At 47.4% G+C, this 17251-nt stretch overlaps 1 protein-coding gene across 3 annotated transcripts in view; it reads right to left on the minus strand.

Moving 5' to 3' along the window:
* Positions 1-11211: 11211 nt before the first annotated feature.
* LOC135804740 (guanine nucleotide-binding protein subunit beta-like protein 1) overlaps positions 11212-17251 on the minus strand; it is a 32652-nt gene continuing 26612 nt past the window's right edge. The window contains exon 3 of one of the 3 annotated variants that reach the window (XM_065318694.1): positions 11212-13029. The gene's annotated coding sequence lies outside the window, so the exon portion shown is untranslated. Of the gene's footprint in view, positions 13030-14815; positions 17076-17251 lie in introns of those variants that run through there. The other 2 variants (XM_065318691.1, XM_065318692.1) reach the window with 2 other exon arrangements.

The following is a 17251-nucleotide window of genomic DNA, read 5'->3' on the forward strand; positions in this document are numbered from 1 at the left end:
AGATGTGTAGACCTACCATGCATGGTACACCATGCAATGCATACATTTACATGTCCTAGCACTGTGCAAAGCGGTTGCGGGTGGGTGGTCGTCGGTCGCGTTGAGCGAGTGGTCGCCTTATCCGAGCTGTTTTGAATGTGAATGCGTCCGTGACAAGGAAAAGTGGTCGCCATATCCGAGTGGTCGCCATATCCGAGTGGTCACCATATCCGAGTGGTCGCCATATCCGAGTGGTCGCCATATCCGAGTGGTCGCCATATCCGAGTGGTCACCATATCCGAGTGGTCGCCATATCCGAGTGGTCACCATATCCGAGTGGTCACCATATCCGAGTGGTCACCATATCCGAGTGGTCACCATATCCGAGTGGTCACCATATCCGAGTGGTCACCATATCCGAGTGGTCACCATGTCCGAGTGGTCACCATGTCCGAGTGGTCACCATGTCCGAGTGGTCACCATATCCGAGTGGTCACCATATCCGAGTGGTCACCATATCCGAGTGGTCACCATTACAGGTTTTACTGTATGTGAACTTAAACCGATTCAACTAGTCTACACTATTTTTCTAGCTGTGCCCTTTTTGAAACCGCATGTCGTGTTACTAGTATTGGCTTGGCCATTGCAAAGAAGTAGGTGCCTCCAGCACTACAGCAGTCCACGCTGTGTTCTTGGTCCACTAGCTACACTCACACACCACCACCATAGCGAGGATAATTCCATGTTAGTACATGACTGTTGTATTGATATTGGCAGACCCTCCAGAAAGTGTATGTTTGATTGTTTGTGGGTTTGTGTTGTGCGATATGCAGCGGTGATGCCAGTCAATTTCTTCAAGTATCTGGAGATGGTGTTGCTGTGATGAAACAAGCGCTGGGTGACTCACACGACGACACGGTGGAACTCATGGAGATGAGAAGATTTGTCCGTGCGTCTGCTCGATGACAATGACCAATACCAATCGACCGTGTTGCCTGCTGCACCGCCAAGTGCACTACCAGAGGAAGGTAGTCTCGTTATCGATCATCTGCCTACTTCCGTTGCCGTTTTCACAGTGTTTGTGCAATGACAGATTACTATGTGCAAATCAATTATTCATAGCCTAGAATCATAGGTCAGGGCGTAATGCTCTTCAAGTACTTGTACATGTAACAGCATCGATGCTGTAACAGTTGATGGCTTACATGTAGATTATCTCCGGTTGCTTATACAGTCGTCCCTCTTTAATCCGGCACCTTTTGCTACGGCGTTTTCTGCTGGATTAACGAGGGTGCTGGATTAAGAAATCCTGCCCTCTGACCCGGCCCTACCCAATTGCATGCATGTATCATTATGTCAATGCGCAGGGTTTTCCGTGTCGACCCAAGTATTTTGGTGCACGGCTTTATATTTCTCAACTGTTCTCCAGGAATATACACAGTGATAACGTGATAAAGAAAACAGAGAACATGTTCACATGTACTCTTGCACACACACACACACACACACACACACACACACACACACACACACACACACACACACACACACACACACACACACACACACACACACACACACACACACACACACCTTTGGACCTTTGGAAAGCCCATCGCCGAAGGCGATGATAGCTAGGCGAGGCAGTAGTTCTTGTGTCGGGATAAATCATTCGGACGGCGAAAGTCGCGGCCGCAGACACAGACGAACACTCTTGGTTGGGGCTGGCTTGGTGGCTTCCGACGGCTACGCTCGCGCCAGCCCCTCCACGGCTCCAGTCCTGAGCGCTGAAAAGCACACACACGTACACACACGTACACACACACACACACACACACACACACACACACACACACAGGACACACACACACACTCTCACTCACTCTCTCTGTGTATGTTATGTTCCAGTACTTCATGTCACCACCGGCTGTCAGCGCATGGCGTATGGTACATGGTTACAATTGTAATAGTAATACTAAGACAAGATGACAAAAATAATACTAATAAGAGCTGATCGGAATCCGACGCAGTGCATGCAGTACCAACAGAAAACGGGTATGCATGGTACAGTCAGAGAGTACTAGTATCCAGATGATTGGACAATCAGGATGCTTCAGACAAGTCGACAACACTCCACCGTTTGTAGTAGATCGTCACGGACGCAATGCAGGAATTAGCTATTCGAGCTCTACTCGTATCTGGTCATGTTACTTATTGTTAGGGCGAGGCCGGCTGCCATTGTCACTGGCCTCGACGAGGCCGAGGGTAAGCAACTACAACTAAATTAATCTAGTGGCAAATAGCATGCGACGCTGTGTTTTGTCTGACTGTTCCACGTGCGCACAACTACTACTAAGCCAGGACTGGCCCAAGTATAACTAACAAGGCTAGTTCGAGTGTGATCGTGTCTCACCGCCGGAGGTTGGGGACACCCAGAGCTGATCATAACATTATTAACAAGCTGCGACTGTGGTGCTAGCTTCACAGGATCTGAGCTTTTTACTGCAACCGCGTAGGTAACTGGTACTACGCGTGACGTGTGTTAGTCTCGTCTAGCAGTGCAGCAGCGGTGATTACTGTATGACTACTTTCTGCGTAATGGGATCTGAGAGCGTAGTAGAGTATCTGAGAATGATTATCAACTTGTACGTACAGTTGTTTTGTAGTTGTTTTGCCCGCATGCAAGACTGCAGACAAGCAGTAGATTACTTCCTAGTACTCTAGACGAACTACATACCATGCATAATGTACTAAGTAAAAAGTACTGTTGGCAGTGTTGTACTGTGCATGTGCGTTATGAAAATGAGGGTGCACGGACAAAAAAGGAGTGGATCTCATTACTAGTAATAGTAGTATCCGAATCATTTCAGACACGTAACTGTCGTTGTTGTCGCGGATACGGGATAGGCCTGGTACACTCTCTCTTAGTGGTCTCAATGTGTAATATATTACGTGTGTGTGTGTGTGTCAAGTTACGTGTGTGTGGCACACTGTCACTGTCAGGAGGACCGTTGCCTGGTAGACATGACGTTGTAAGTTCGTGCTGGTGTTCTGGGGTTGGACGGAGGATTGAGGCTAGGGACTAGGGGTGAAATGGTTCCATGTTTTTCATGTTCGGGTACCCGAATGCCAGCATTGTTTCCCACGGTTCGGGTATCGGTTCCATGGACTCTTTTGTCCAGACCGACAAAATGCGTTCGCGACAATTATTTTTTAGAAAAAAACAGTTTTACGAGCAAGAATGAGACATCGGAGAGTCCAAGTGCGAAGAAGATAATGACCAGAGAACTCTTTGGAAGAGTGGGGATCGTAAGGTAAGACATTAAAATCTTGAGTAGACTTGACGTGTACATGTATTTGTACAAGAACGAGATTTTTCGAGTTTCGGTTCGAAATTTGACGGAACGGGTACCCGATTCTTTTCAGCTGGCGGTTCCAAAACCGGTTCCTTACCCGAACCGTTTCACCCCTACTAGGGACACTACTAGATACATGTACCAAAATCACTGTTTGCCAAGCCTTGCTTGGCAAACAGTGAATTAATATTTGGTCCGATCCAGTGTTCTAGCTGCATGGCACATAATTTTTTTCGAATGAAGGCAACGCGCGCAGCGGCATGCCAGCTACACTGTACTGGCAGCTGGATCATGGACTGGAGGAGACCCTCCACGTACCTGCGTTGCCTGTTGGCCTCCATTTTTGTACTACAAATACAATACTCAATAGTCATGGTGGTACTAATACGTGTTGTGGGCCTAGAAGTAGAGGTACTAGAACAGTAGAAGATCGCGTAGCTGGGTCAGGTACCAGTCTGGCAATCGCACTGTCGTGTCGTCCACCACGATCCACCATGTCGTCCTGGGACTCCAGCAACGACGCAAAGATGCGTTGTTGACTCGTGCCCACCATGATTGATGAAGGATGGCATTGGAAGTGTGGCCGAACTGATCGCTAGTACAATCATGTACAGCAGTGGGCAACAAAGCATTTTTCACGGGCTAAACTGTCATACATGTCACAGCGGAGTTCTCAAGCTGCGGGAAACACAGCAAGCGGGGCATAAAGGATGCATACCGGAAAGAGGACAATAATGTTACTTGAATAAGCACGCAAGGGCCAGACCACGTGACGGTGAGGGAGCGGTCTAAAAAAAGCAGTGGGAGGTCATGAGTGCGAGTGCGGAGCCAATAATAATGCATGGCCATGTGGTAGATCTACAATGTACCTACCATGCGTGTCTACATGATATCAGCACGTACATGTACATGTATGAGCAAGAAAAAATAAATAAACCCCTGCCCTACTGGCCTGGCATGGGAGCTTACTCTTGCTACCGCAGCACCGGTACAAGTACTACAGTACAAGTACAGGTACATCAGCTATATCTACATGACCTTCAGAAGTTCAGTACTAGTAGTACATGTACTTGATCACTGTACTATTGACTGGGCTACAAAATCTACCTGATCGGTTGACAGCATGTAAAAGACTAAGTGGAGGAGTTGGGAGGACGCACTGTGTTGAAAACAGTGCTCCTGTCCACAACCACCATCAGTAGGCTGAGCTCCGATCACAATGCGTCCTCCGCCTTGTACGTAACGTCGTTGTAACATGCTGCCAACCGATCTTTCAACGGTGTCCGTATTTTCCGTAATCAGCACGACCATGCCGCATTCAGTTCTAATCACAGACTGTCAGTACTGCAGTTGTCCACCCTGCTGTAGCGCTTGGCGGATAAGGCAGATGATTGCCATCAGAAAAATTGGCAGAATTTGGTTCTAAATTACTAAAACTGCAATCAATAAGATGAGCTGAATCAAAATTATTACTGAAGTCAGATGGTGAGTATGTCTTTCTCCTTTTTCTACATAATTATTGTCTTCATTCCTATACATTTTTTCTTCCTTCTTCAAAACAAAACAAAAAACAAAGGGGGGAAGTTCCATCATTTTACTGCACATTGTTTACCGTCGTTTGACACGGCACGAATAAAGGCACGGTATACACATGCCACCGTTTAGGCGCTGCATCTGCGCCTTTGATCCTAGAGGGTGGTGGCGTTCCCACGGCGGATGCGGAAAACTCGGCTTCCAGCCGAGTCTCACGCGAACCGTGAAATTTATTTTATTTATACACATGTCGATTCAGCTCATCTTATCGATTGCGGTTTTAAAATTGTTGTCTCCCCGTCGGTTGCCAGTTTGAATTTTGTTCTTTTTCTGTTATAAAGTTTCATGCAGGGAACTGTCAAAAATGCTATTTAACAACTCCCTAGTTTCATGCATGTTTGGTATTTGAATAAAGAAATGGAGCAGAATTCAAGGAATTGGCTACCATAAGGTTCGGAGGATTCTGCCAATTTCACTGCTTTCCTAGTGGAATCTGTCAAATATTATTTTCACTCTGTCTCTTTGTCTCTGTCTCTCTCTGTCCGTCTCTCTCTGTCTCTCTCTCTGTCTCTCTCTCTGTCTGCCTGTCTCTATCTCTCTCTCTGTCTGTCTCTGTCTGTCTGCCTGTCTGTCTCTGTCTGTCTGCCTGTCTGTCTCTCTCTCTCTCTCTCTCTCTCTCTCTCTCTCTCTCTCTCTCTCTCTCTCTCTCTCTCTCTCTCTCTCTCTCTCTCTCTCTCTCTCTCTCTCTCTCTCTCTCTCTCTCTCTCTCTCTCTCTCTCTCTCTCTCTCTCTCTCTCTCTCTCTCTCTCTCTCTCTCTCTCTCTCTCTCTCTCTCTCTCTCTCTCTCTCTCTCTCTCTCTCTCTCTCTCTCTCTCTCTCTCTCTCTCTCTCTCTCTCTCTCTCTCTCTCTCTCTCTCTCTCTCTCTCTGTCTGTCTGTCTGTCTGTCTGTCTGTCTGTCTGTGTGTAAACTACTTGTATGTATGTATATTTTTATTTGATTTCGCAAGTACACACGGGCTACATGGAAGCGAATGTGATAATGGGGTTAATCAAGAAAAAGCGTGGAGGAAGGAGGAGGACGGTGGCAAAGCAACAAGTAGGACAATTCAGGAGCAAAATTAACGCCAATACGCGCTAAACTGCGCTTGAGTTATAATGAAGGGGTCTGTCTCTTTGTCTCTCTCTCTCTGTCGCTCTCTGTCGCTCTCTGTCTGTCTTTCTCTCTCTCCCTTTCTTTCTCTCTCTCTATCTATGTCTCTGTCTCTGTCCCTCCCTCGCTCTCTCCGTCTCAGTCTCCGCCTCCCTCCCTCCTTCCCTCCCCCCCCCCTCTCTCTCCCTATTTTGCAGATATTTTTTTCGTTTTGGCAGGAACCAGAGCCTCCCGGGCAGAGGTTTCAACTCACCTTGGCTTAGTTTTAGCCTCGACTCGAGCCTACGACTCACGAGTACGACCCGGCTCGGGCTCCGATGACCAGATGACCAGGTGCTAGGTTGTCTACGTCTGTGCGCACTGCGCACGTGCCGAAGTAAAAATAGCAACACCTCAAATGTTCGATCGTGGAGGAGAACTCAAAATATCAGTGCAGCTGTAGCTAGCAGTACTACAATCTACATGTACTAGACTGTTCTTGGACCAGTTACTTTTTTAGTTTGTGCCTCGCTTCAAATGATCGCTAGTGCTGTATTATTGTTGTAGCGAAGAAGCTGTCTGGATAAGCATAACGGACTCACACCTACGAACTAACTTGCACTGGATACTCGACGAGGCGCGACAGCCGTCAAAGTAAATTTTAGTTGGTGGATCGAGGGCAGATATTGTAGCTAGTCAGGCCAGCTAAGGAGACGGTGGCAGAGAGGCGATGGATGAGCGCAGGAGTCGACAGGTCAAGCTACAGAGTAGAAGCTGACTGTCGACTGTGGGCGGCGGAAATCGACATCTCCGTCACTGGGTGCGCACAAGTTCCGCAGGCTCCGCCAGCGTAGAAACAGCTTTGTTCTGGTAATGAGACTGACTGGCACCCTCTACCCAAATAGGTATTGTGATAATGTGAAGGTACTTGTGGTTATCGTGAGTTGCTCGTGAGTTGCTCGTGGACTAGAAAACCATAATCATTAATGATATTGTGGAAATACTCAACTATTACTTGAATTCTACATGGCATGTCGTGGATTGCCATCATAGTTATGTAACTTATGTTCAAACATGGCCATAATCTGCATAATTATGTTCACAAACCTGGATATACATGTACCGGTATGACATTTCAGCAAAACATTGGTGTTCCAGACATAAAGTGAACCGACATTGCTCAAATAATTCGTGGGTTGTCATGCTTCTCTTTTGTCATCATTACATACATGTCTCAGTCAAAACTTCAAAGCTAAGGGGGGCAATACGTCTACACCACTCGTCTGCGATCCTCGTTCGGTTTTAGTAATACCGTAAAATCCCGCCAGAGCGCCCCTACCTCCTCGACGCTTCAGGTGGGGAGAGGCGGATGGGCGAGTCCTACTTAGTACTTGCCGCATTCAGTGCTACATGAAAAAGTACTCACCCTACGAAAACTGTTCGTGCATCTCGTACACCGACCAAAGGTCAAGAGCCAGGAGTCGAACAGACCCGACAAAACGCAGGGTTTGTGCGATCCCTGGTCAGGAGGCTGGGCACTGTTGCGTACATTTCCAACGGGGTCGAGCACGCGTCTGCAGTGCAGTACGGCATCACAGACTGCGACAGAGTCATACGAGAATACAATCAATCACGTCCCTGACAAGAAGTCAGGGAGGGGCGGATGGGAGAGACGGGGCGCTCTGGCGGGATTTTACGGTACAAGCAGATGGCAGCCTATGGGCACATGTAAAAATACACGCATTTTATTGCAATGAATAGTGAAAGTGCGCAGACTGAAGACCAGCACGAGAAAATGTTCTGAGATAAACCAAACCGTTGCACTAATGATGTGTGTATAGTGTATACCCGGTACGCATGTTCATAACGACTGCACGTTTTGTGCTACCACGGTCCAGTACATGTATTCATTGCGATTCTTAGATTAGTGTCTCCCCGTCGACTTGTCATGCATTTTATAAATATACCGTGCGTACTCGTGCAGGGCTGATTAATACCCCGTACATGACAACCGCACCACTGCCATGGATTGGTTCCTGCGCAATGCACAAGAACCAATCCAGCTAGTAGCCCCTGGTGGATATTGCTAGAGAAAAGCAGTGAAATTGGAACCGTGCAGACCTTATAGAAGGCCCTTCCTTGAATTCTGCTCCAAATTTTGTTTATCCACATACCAAACATGCAATGAAACATAACAGAAAAAGCACCAAATTCTGCATATTTTTCTGCCGGCATTATCCGCCAAGCGTGTTCAGCATGATCCGGTCATTCGATGCAACGGCACACTGGGCCGCCGCTCGACTCCAGTACAAGTCAACGCTCCACAAGACCTGCAGCCGGTGCAGTTCACTCATGCATGACACTGCTGCTTGATCACTGACTCTTTCTACCATGCGAACCATGATCTATAATTATTGTACATCGGATTGTACTATCTCAGCTTCATCAGCTAGCTAGCAGCCGGGTGAGGCTAGAACAACATGTTCCACGAAAGGAAAAAGAGTAGCAAACGAGCTCATGACTGCCACTGTGGACTGTGGACGCAGTCAGTTAGCCTGAGAGTTTTGGTGCATTCCACGCGAAGTCGAGAAGCATCTGCACGCACCACTAATACTGTAATAGTAATACTTACTTCAAGTAACTAATCATGCGGCACGTGGTGGTGTGGCCGGAGTTACAGGATTGACCTGCAGACGCGTTTCTTCATGATTAACTGCAACAGAGAGGTCCCAGGCTGTCCAGTAGAGTCCAAAAAGCAGAGCTACTTCCAACAAAAAGAAAAGGATGAAGAATGTGTTGTTACTCGGAGTTTCACGCACTTGTCTGATGATCGCCTAGTATGTGAAACTCGGAGTAATAACACGTCCTCTTCTTCGATTCATGAACCGTGTACAAGCAAAGTACCATCTGCGAGTGAGTAGTAGCAACTTTACTGGTTAAGTTACTCACGAAATTGTGATGCAGAATATGACGGATGATTCGAGGTAAAAAGCCAATAGAAGCAGGAAGGTTATTGTACAATACCAAACGGCTACAAAGCCCCAAAAGGCGTATGCAAATATTTGATTACACGCCCACTGTACGAATACGGCAGAAAAATGTTGTACCATTTTATGTCAGCCTGACCAAGAAACTCGACGTCCCGTGCCGTGGTCATGGCCAGGGAGTTGTGGATGGCCTTTCACAGTTTCGGGCTAATTATTCATCCTCTCACGACTCCCATGTCATGTCATGGCGGATGTCACCACCTAGCACCTGCACACTAGTAAGGCTTAGTAACCATGGTGACGATCGACAGCATAGTGTTGCTACCTAGTAGATTGTGCATGAGTGTAATAACAATAAAATGATTTATGACGATGCAGTTGTAACATGTGTTCATGTACAAAGTTGAACTACAAACTCACGCTGGACCTGCCACATGCATGCCGTATAATTATGGTACAGTCCTGCTGAATGAAATCCAGTCGCGGCATTCAAGTAAGTTTGCGCCTTGCACCATCTCGAAGCCCAGTGTTCGCAGGTCTAGGGATGCGCAACGCCCGGCGCGTACGTGAGGGACGCAACTGGATTTCATTGAGCAGCACTGCATGTATATACAATCAGGTACACTGTACATGTTACATAATACACTGGCTACTATAATACGTTACGGTACATGTAGCAGTACTCTCAGGGCAGGGACAATAACTTCTCAATATTATTATTTTCACCTGATGATTGATTCAATCCATGACACTCAGAGTTACAAAACCGCCAATGCCCCCCCCCCCCCCCCCAATCACATTGCTCTTCTAACAAAAACATAATGATTGTCTTGACTTGGAAGCTTGCACAGAATCAGGATCAAATCACTGCCATTTCCTTCAGCAGAGTACTTACTACCTGTCCATGTACATCATGAGGCAGTACCACAGACACAGTACAGGAAAACTCCCCAGATCCGGATGCCCCGAATCCTGGCACGTCGCTCTACTGGGCACCTTTTTGTTAACTTCCAGACAGTGTGTACAGTTGTGGACATTGGAATCCGGGGATGACCAGGGCATTGAGGGCCGGCGGCCTTACTACCTTAGAGCGTGCCCGCACTGTAGTTCACACGCACACACTGCAAAATGGACTAGCAGCTCTCTCAGCTGCAAGGCCAGCTCTCCATGGCCGCTTGACTTCTCAATGGATTTCAATGTCCAGAACAATGTACATGACTGTACATGTCTGTCCTGAGTTACGGATAATTCCTGGGGCAAGTCCTTGTTGCGGGCAGTGCTCGGTCCCAACCTGTCAGTGCTCGGTCCCAACCTGTCAGTGCTCGGTCCCAACCTGTCCGGATTAGGGGAGTTTACTGTACAGTATAGGTGTCAGATACTCCACAGATCCCCCCCCCCCCCCCCTGGATCTCTGGCACTAGGTCAGGTGGAAGACGATCACCATGGTGACTGGTGGCCGACCGACCGTCAGTGAAGGGATGAACTCCCTTGCTCTCTTATACCAGGCCTAGGGGCAGGGAGTCGTGACACCATGCAAGGGTTATACACTCATACCTCGGTTATCCGGACCCCGAAGTTACGGGCACTTCGGTCTACCGGGCACTATTTGGGCGAGTTTCAGGGGAAATATTACTACTCTTTTGTCACTTTTCGTAGAAATATTGACGTCATATGCCATATCGATGGCCTTTTCCCCATCAAGATGTATATGATTCGGAGTTATGGACATTTCAAAGTTACGGGCAGTGCAAGGTCCCGGACTGCCCGGATAAACGAGGTATGAGTGTACATGTACCAATAACAGAAGAGAGAGAGAGAGAGAGAGAGAGAGAGAGAGAGAGAGAGAGAGAGAGAGAGAGAGAGAGAGAGAGAGAGAGAGAGAGAGAGAGAGAGAGAGAGAGAGAGAGAGAGAGAGAGAGAGAGAGAGAGAGAGAGAGAGAGAGAGAGAGAGAGAGAGAGAGAGAGAGAGAGAGAGAGAGAGATCCAAAGGAATGCCTTTCTCGAACCTTTATCTTGCTCAGCACCATGAGCGATTTTTTTAAAGGAACTTCCCCCAGGGGTTTGAAAATGGGAAATTGGGCGAGTGGGAAACCCAGTCTTCCATCCCGGCCGAGCAAGTACTGGTAATCAACTACATAAGTTTTCCAGGCATGAGCTATCCTGCGGGTAGCAACACGGGCCGGTAGTTTCAACTTTGACAGACGTGCAAAGCTGCCAAGGACAGGCCATAACTTGTAAGTTGTATGATGATGGCAGCTTCAATCAACCGATGCACACTGTACATGATTGTAGTAGTCATCACAATACATGTATAAGTACACGTGGAGACTAGTATAATATAAGTACACATGGAGACTAGTATAATATAAGTACACATGGAGACTAGTATACTCAGTAATATAAGTACACATGGAGACTAGTATAATATAAGTACACATGGAGACTAGTATAATATAAGTACACATGGAGACTAGTATTATAAGTACACATGGAGACTAGTATAATATAAGTACACATGGAGACTAGTATAATATAAGTACACATGGAGACTACAAGTAGTATGGTAGGGATAGTGCTTGTGCTTCTCCCACCCCAAGCCAAATTCTTGCCTATTCTGATTACTAGTAGCGAAATTCCATTTCTACCCGTATTGTCCCCTTCATTTGACACTCTTCTTCACTCCCATTATCTGTTGTATTGTTTGTTATTCTCTGCTGTGTTCCAAATTACATCTAGGTCCTCCCCTCTATTTTAAATCGTTCATTTCGCCCGTGCGTATGCTTTCCCCTCAATTTGGTGCGCCTGCCACTCGACAATGCTGAGACCTCTGGTAGGTTGATCATGGCAGGCCCTACCAGCACCATCTCATCCCATGCTAGCCCCATCTGTCTGCCAGTGAGTTGTGTATCTTAAAAAAAAACAAGAGAGACTAAAATTATTTATTATCTAGGATCACAACTACAGACGGGAATCATTTCCGTGACAAATTCCGTTGGGAAGTAATATCGCACGGGGCAGAGACCAGTAAAACGATCCCGCACTCCTTCACCATAACACCCCCGTAACACCGCCCCACCTAACAGAATTTGACTTGCCAAGAAACGAACGCCCATATTCAAAGCCATAATATGGTCTGGTCTATGAGCCATCGGTTACTACAAGTATAAAATTAATATTACAGTAACCCTATGTACAATGTACATGAAGACCACACTGACTGGTCCTCCTGACACACACTCCAGTAAAAGAGGGGAAAAGGGAAAAAGAGGCCCTAGCCAGGAGACTTGGCCCTTTTTAACTCACACCATGATTAACGACACAATGACCAGCTTGATCGACAGGGGGGGGGTTACAAAGTAAACTTAGTAAAGAGGCTGTGAAACCCAACGGTGTGGTTATCGGAGGATGGACAAAATCACACCCAAGTGCAAGTGGTTCAGGATATCCTGCGTGTGGCAAGAAAACACAATCAGATGAGCAGTCCTGGCATGGCGGCATGGCACGTGATGGCACGTGACAGCATAATAGTTATCTTGATACTGGAACCATACCTAGTACCTGCATATGTGCATACCTGCATATGCGCATAGGGATATGACTACATGTACATGTACAATGGTCATGCACAATAGTAGTCATGTAACAATAATATTTTACTAGTAACTAGGTGGACTGTGGGGGTGGAGTTTGTACAAAACATCTGACACCATTTCTGAACCCAAGGCCGAGAGCTCTACTCTCAGTACATGTAGTTGGTGACCAGGCGACAACTGGGGTCTCACAGACAGGTCACTTGGTTAGACAGTAGTCAACCAGCTACAGACCTGGACTACTACTGTCTTTGCAGAGCTAGTGACAGGAGTGATGCTGAGTGAGTATGGTGGACTTGTACTTGACCTGTGAGCTACATGTACATGTATGTGATGATCTTTGGCATCACTGACTCAGCCCGGCGGGCGTCATGATCCAAGCCAGAACTACTTCCAGTTCGTCCTTGGCACCGTTGTCAGTGAGTCACCCCATCATGATCTGAGCCATAACTTCCTGCCACAAGCACACACAACAAAGCACAGGTATGAAAGCAACTGACAGATTCCCAGGGCTAGGGCGACCATGATGAGTGATGTATGAGAGTGTGTAGTTCAAGCAGGCCATCCATCATGGCATTGGGCGACACTACCATGCCTGCAACTAACATAGGGTCAAGCCACGCAAAGAGTTCAAGTCTTGCAAGCCAATCATCATCCAATGACTTGAGACCAAAACTGGCAACAGGGAAAGTACCCTGTCAATCAAGATGACATGGACCAATACAAGGCTTCATTGCCAGGCATGCCGCTCTGCAAACTAGCAATGCTGCTAGTAGTGCTGCTGAGGTCAGCTACAGCTATCGCTATCGCTATGGCTATGGGCAGCATGCACAACTGAAAGTACAGGCCGGGTTGCAGTATTACAGGCCGGGTTGCAGTATTCCCAAACTTGCGATCCACTACACGTATCTGTGCAGATAAGAAGTTTTAAATAACCTTTTTGAAAACAACCATTTCCCAGGGCTAGAGGCCAATGTGTCCTGCTAGCTGCTACAATGACTACAATGACTACAATGACTTATGTGCTTCCAATGACTACATGTCGTCCCATCACATGACATCCTGAAGTGTGACTCTAGCCCGGCATGGCTGCATGGCTATGGCTGCTCTAGAGGCTCTCTAGACATACTGTGTGTTATTTGTGTACTGATGTAGATATGGTCGGTTGACATTATCATGATTACGGTCACACCGTCACAGTCTCCCAGACACAGACACAGGACTCAGTACATGTTCATGTACATGTACATGTATGCCGACGACGACTCTAGCTCTACAGTAGTACAGGCTACACGTACACATGGTCACATGGTACTGTATAGTGTAACTAACTATTCTTTACACCATGCTACATAGTCAGTACTACATAGTGTCATTCTGCATGTTCTTACATGTACAGGTACTTTCACAGAGCTAGGCTAGAGATGTATGTCACTGATAACGGCCGGGTGCATGCTGTACAAATGCGGCCGCATGCTCAGCATAGTGACAACACGACAACCAGGCCAGCACGCACTGCAGCCTAGTGCAGGCAGGCATGCTTGCCGAGCCGAACCAGGCGTCGGCTGGTCATGATGCAGCTGACCGGCACGTATTTCCTTTCACACCTCACCCGGCCACCAGCATGTACCATGTACCAGGCAACCGCATGCACAGCACCGTACTGCAGTATGCGTGTACCTCTGCCAGTCCACAGCAGGCCCACACCACTTGCGTGTACCCCTGCCAGTCCACAGCATGCAGCAGGCCAACACCACTTTCACACGGGAATGAGCAGGAACACAAGTAGTACCAGCCGCCGCCACTAACCCTTCCTTCCGCATCAGCTTCTGAAACCAGGTACATAAAAGTGTGCGTACACAAGTCAGTGTCTAGCCGGTCGATTGACACCGACAAGAGGAGCGGCAGCTCTGGACAGCAAGAACTACTACTAGTACTACTGTCATACTATACTGGGCAGACATCCACAAATACACCGGTGTAAGGCTAGTTACCCGTCATGCATTGCTCATTGCTCAGCCCCATGTGTATTATGTTCTCGCAGCAAGCAGCGGGCCAGCAGCAGTGCCGCGCCATTCTTAGCCTAGCCCTCACCCAGTATCTATATCTGCCCTATGACATCACCCGTTGCCTGTCGGCCGTACCCGTGTCAGAGCAATCACACGCGGGCGCTAGGCACATGTGACATACACTACATGTAGGAACATACCAGTACATTGGACACATACACACATGTAAACTACACTACTAGGCCCATATATAGAAGCCATGGTACACACATAACTATGTATACATGATTATAGCATGGTTGAATGGTTGAAACTTGAATGGTTGAATACACTGTGCACACGACCGGTACAATGTCAATGGTGGTTGCGCACACAGTTAGTACCTGCGTGCCGATCCAATGCCCATCTTGTAGCCGTGGTAACAAAACAATGCAGCTAGGGGAACATCTGGTAACATAATGATAATTGCGTCTGCGATCAGTGACTGCATGACTGTATGATCAGCAAAAACTGAACATTCCTGATCAAGCATGTGGCCGCCGCATGGCATGGCCCCAGCATTCGGACATAACTCAATGACATATCTCACCAGTAAGCACTATGATCCAGCTGACGGAGACAATCCACCATGCTGAACAAATAGAGCAGGGAGCAGAAGCCACCGCCAGGCCCCCACAAACACAATCATCGCCAGGTGATAACAGCATAGGACAGACATGGTGCAAGCCAACTGCCAGCCAAACAAAGACAGGATTACTTCCTGAGTAGTTGTCTTCAGTGACACTTCCTCAGCCATGCATGTACCAGTACATGTACATGTAAACTGCATGGCTGAAAAGTAAAGAAAACCCTGGTACTGTGGTAGGAACTACATGTAGATTGTACACGTGTGTTCCAATGTGCGCAACAGTAACACTACAGCAGATGGTGTCCAACTCTCTTACTCTCTTCTTCAATGCAACAGTGCAGCGTGACATGCATGATTCTCTGGAATATGGAGCGGATGAGTGATGGCACAAACAAGACTTGTATTGCATCAAGAGGAAGAAAGACGATGGAAGTGAGGCCAGCAACCGACATAGTGCTCAGAAGATGGAAGTGAGGCCAGCAACTGACATAGTGCTCAGAAGATGGAAGTGAGGCCAACAGCCAACATAGTGATCAGAAGATGGAAGTGAGGTCAACAGCCAACATAGTGATCAGAAGATGGAAGTGAGGCCATCAACCGACATAGTGATCAGAAGATGGAAGTAAAGCCAGCAACGGCAACACACAACATTATTCAAGAGAGGGTGGAAGTCACATAGCCAGACCGGCAACCGCATACACTGACATAGTGGATGTGACATGGCAGTGTCAGTCAGGCTTATACACAAACTCCCCAGTGAGGTGCTGGCCGCTGCTGTGGAGAAAGCAGGGGTGCGAGCCAGGAGCGGAAACATAGTCTTGTGCAATGATCGAAGTGAACGTAGATGTAACATCGCAACGGAATTCAGTCTGGTGCTGAAAAAGGAAGCCAGTGCAGAACACAAGTGCTGTGACAACACAACACCACCATGACATACTAAAACAGTTGATCTAGTTAAAAAAAACAGTGCACTGACTGAGTCCATTTACAGACATGGTAACCACCAATCTTCTTTCTTTCTACCATACAACTAGTACAGTACATGGAAATGCAAGTTTACAACGACACAAAGGTCCCTGGTGAGTTGTTTTAAAATTAATAATTAACGTCAGGGATCAAACAGGCAGAAGCTAGCTGCCCTTTCACATGCGTGTGCAGCACACACCAGTCACACACCAGTCACACATCATGCTGCATACTGTGACTTACTATCTCTACCCAGTGTATGTGGTAATGGCCAGGACTGCAATCACAATGATAAGAACCACCCAGGCATGCATCACAGTACGGTATGTAGTGGTAGGATGTAAGTATAAATGCACCACTACAAGTACATGTACCGTACTAGCATGTGATGGCTCAGTGAGACAATAGTCAATAGTGTGAATGATGTGTCACAGGCGGTGAACCCGGCACAAATAAAACAACTCTCTATGGGCAACAGGTCCGAGACCAGGGAAAGCCAGTTGCCTCTGGGCAGGGGGTGTCCCATGATAAAGCATCAAAAGCCTGGATGACACATCCTTCCACTGGGATGAAAGAGAAGGAAGGCGGCTTGTGCAGAGTGGCCTAAGAAGCATCTGCCAACAGATGGCTACGGTCTTCGGCATGCCAAAATTAGCCTGGCTTATCTTCAAGCAGCTTGGAAGGAATTCCATTGCTTTGATTGGCCACTTAATGCACCTAGTTCCTCAAGCCAGCTCTGCGTAACCTTAAGGCCTTACTCACTACTCACCAGTCCTGGAAATCCCTGATACACCTGAGTAATTCTGCAGGTCATGTTCATATGGAGAGCCTGTTGTGACAGCCACGATAACTTAATTAGAATAATGCTTATGTACAACTGTTTCTTCTGCACACGCCCTGCAAAGGAGTAGAACGGAGTAGAATGGAGTAGAACTACTCGGACACTGACAGGCGGAGCAAGTAAACGGTTTAACAGCCTTAATTAGATTGTCTGCCAAGCAAAGAAGGTTGTTCACAGGACAATCCGGAGGGGTAACCGTTGATGCAGCAGCACTTGATGGTGGTGAAGCTGC

The sequence above is a fragment of the Sycon ciliatum genome, chromosome 1 (assembly GCF_964019385.1).
Source record: "Sycon ciliatum chromosome 1, ocSycCili1.1, whole genome shotgun sequence".
NCBI classification, from domain to species: Eukaryota; Metazoa; Porifera; class Calcarea; order Leucosolenida; family Sycettidae; genus Sycon; species Sycon ciliatum.